Here is a 2975-nt window from a genome sequence, read left to right on the forward strand (position 1 = left end):
TCATCCTCCTGCCACTCATCTCAGAAAGGTAGCTAGGAGCAAGACAGGGGGTGGTTGGGGGAGTGGAAGCTGGAAGCGGGAGAAATATCCGGGGTTTGCATGAACATTCCAGTGGGATAAAATTTCAATGTTGGAAGCAAATTGTGAGATCCGTGCGTGGGCAGTGTCTCCGTGATATTTTGACGTTTAAGCTTCTGACTCATATACAATTAAAAAAAAAAAACCCACCTGGCTTAGAGCTGGGGTGCTGGAGGGTGATGGCTAAGAGGTTTCATTTTGAGGGTAGAGTATTCTAAAAGTGATTATGGTGATAGCTGCACAAATCTGTGAATGCTCTAAAAGCCATTGAATTATACACTTTAAACAAATGGTCTGATGTGTTCTATCTACTAACTGTTGCTGTTGTTTAGCGGCTAAGTTGTGTCCAGCTCTTTCATGACCCCCTGGACTGTAGCCCACCAGGCTCCTCTGTCCATGGGGTTTCCCGGGCAAGAATACTGGAGGGGGTTGCTAATTCTTTTTCCAGGGAATCTTCCCCACCCAAGGATTGAACGCACGTCTTTTGCATTGGCAGGCAGATTCATTATCACTGAGCCACGAGGGAAGCCCAAATGTTTATGTGCCCTCCTCAGATTCATATGTTGAAACTTAATCCACCAATATCTCAATGTAATGGTATTTGCAGGTAGAGTCTTCAGCAGGTGATTAGGTCATGAGAATGAAGCCCTCGTGAATGGGTTTAGCATCCTTATAAAAGACACCACAGAGAGCTTCCTTGCCTTCTCTATCACTTGAAGACACATCAAGAAAAGTTAGTCGTCCAATTAGGATGTGGGCCCTCGCGGCACTGAATCTGCCAGTGCCTTGATCTTTACAGCCTCCAGAACATTGGGAAATAAATTTCTTTTGTTTATAAGCCACCCAGTCTATGGTGTTCTGTCACAGTAGCCTGAATTAAGACAGTGTATCACTTATATCTCAAAATACACATACATCTTTCTAAAACAGAAACCCACCCGGATTGATTTCTGGCACACTCCAGTGGTGCTGGCAGCGCTGGTGTGGAGGGTGGGCCACTAAATGCGTGCAGTCTGTGGCTGGGAATAAATAGTGGGGAGTGTGAACTGTCCCTGAGCTACTGGAGAGCAGCTACTAAGTCTAGGATGGTCTCTATAATACATATACCTAACCAACAATAATGAAATGCTACCCAATCCCTGGGCTTTCCAGGTAGCCCAGAGGTCAAGAACCTGCCTGCCAATGCAGGAGCTGCAGGAAACATGGGTTCGATCCCTGGATTGGAAAGATGCCCTGTAGAAGCAAATGGCAACCTACTCCAGTATTCTTGCCTGGAGAATCCTATGAACAGAGGAACCTGGCGGGCTACAGTCCATAGGGTCACAAAGAGTCGAATATGACTGAACGACCAAGCACATACCCAACCCCCAACATACTCCAAAGCCATCTTGCTATCATTTGGGGATTTTCCTCTCTCTGTCCCCTCCCCTGCAACCCTCCCCTACTCCCCGTGCTTCTAGGCTGACATATATCAACCTTCAAAGTAGCTCAGCATGCCAGCCTTTCCCCCAGTCTGTCCTATTTCCAGCAGTTCCGATTGTCCTCTGTCTGCTCAGAGTGAGAAGTCACCTCGTTTCATGAGTATCTTTCAGATCTTCACTTCTGACAACTCTCTAGAAGGAAGCATTGTTGATCATTTCAGATCACTGAGTTTGTATAACTTAATGATCTTTGTTTTTTAAGTATTAAGAACAAATACCCCAAAGCTTGAAATAAAGTATAAAGATGACTATATAACATTTCAGAATCAAATTAAAACAGTCTGATTAAATGGGATTCTCCAGGCAAGAGTACTGGAGTGGGTTGCCATTTCCTTCTCCAGGGGATCTTTCCGACCCAGGGATTGAACCCGGGTCTCCCACATTCCAGGCAGACGCTTTAACCTCTGAGCCACCAGGGAAGCCCGACTATATAACATTTCAGAATCAAAGCAGTCTGATTAAAGGTTATCTGACTCTCCAGGAAGTTTCCCAGGTGGCTCAACCCAGATAACTCAGTTGGTAGAGAATGAGACTCTTAATCTCAGGGTCGTGGGTTTGAGCCCCACACTGGGCACATGTTTTAGGGATTCCCAGGTGGCTCAGTGGTAAAGATGCAGGAGAACCAGGTTCGATCCCTGGGTTGGGAAGATCCCCTGAAATAGGAAATGGCAACCCACTCCAATAGTCTTGCCTGGAGAACTCCATGGACAGAGGAGCCTGGTGGGCTCCAGTCCACGGGGTTGCAGAGAGTTGGACATGACCAACGTGCCTAAGCATGATGATTGCACGTGACTCTCCAGGGGATGTCGCTTTGTTTGACTTTGCTATTGATTAGGTTCAGATTTGATAAAGTTAGATGTTAACATGTAGAAAATTGATCAAGGTGCAAATAATTTTTGTCTTGTGAAGGTGAAAATGGCTTTTGTCCCGCAGAGAACATAATCCCCAAGGATTGACATGTTATTATCCTGTCAGTAAGCTTTTCTTGTAAAGGCTCAGAGGATAAACATTCTAGGCTTTGTGGGCTATATAGTCTCTGCCCCAACTACTGAACTCTGCCAAGAACAAGCTTGCCTGAGTCTCAGTAAAACTATATTTACAGACATTGAAATTTAAATTTCATGTCATTTTCACATGTTATGAAATATTTTTCTTTATTTTTCTAACTGTTGAAAATGTGAAAAAAAAAAGTTCTTAGATTGTGGGCATACAAAAACAGGTGGTTGGTGTGATTTGATCAACAGGTTATAGTTTGTTGATTCTTGGCCTAAAGATTTTATTGCCCTGTAGGTCATTAACTACTTTTATATTTAACTTGGACCCTGATTCAGCATTCTCTTTTTGCACTAAATGTGTGTGTGGATGTCGGTGTATATATGGTGGGGTGTGTGTGTGTGTGTGTGTTAGTTTCTTTTA

The 2975-nt window shown here is 44.1% G+C and overlaps 1 non-coding gene across 1 annotated transcript; it reads left to right on the plus strand.

The window, feature by feature from the left end:
* The first annotated feature begins 2060 nt into the window (after nt 1-2060).
* On the plus strand, nt 2061-2133 carry TRNAK-CUU (transfer RNA lysine (anticodon CUU)). The gene has a single exon. It is a non-coding gene; the product is annotated as a tRNA-Lys (tRNA).
* The last annotated feature ends 842 nt before the right edge of the window (nt 2134-2975 follow it).

The sequence above is a fragment of the Ovis canadensis genome, chromosome 24 (assembly GCF_042477335.2).
Source record: "Ovis canadensis isolate MfBH-ARS-UI-01 breed Bighorn chromosome 24, ARS-UI_OviCan_v2, whole genome shotgun sequence".
In the NCBI taxonomy this organism is placed as follows: domain Eukaryota; kingdom Metazoa; phylum Chordata; class Mammalia; order Artiodactyla; family Bovidae; genus Ovis; species Ovis canadensis.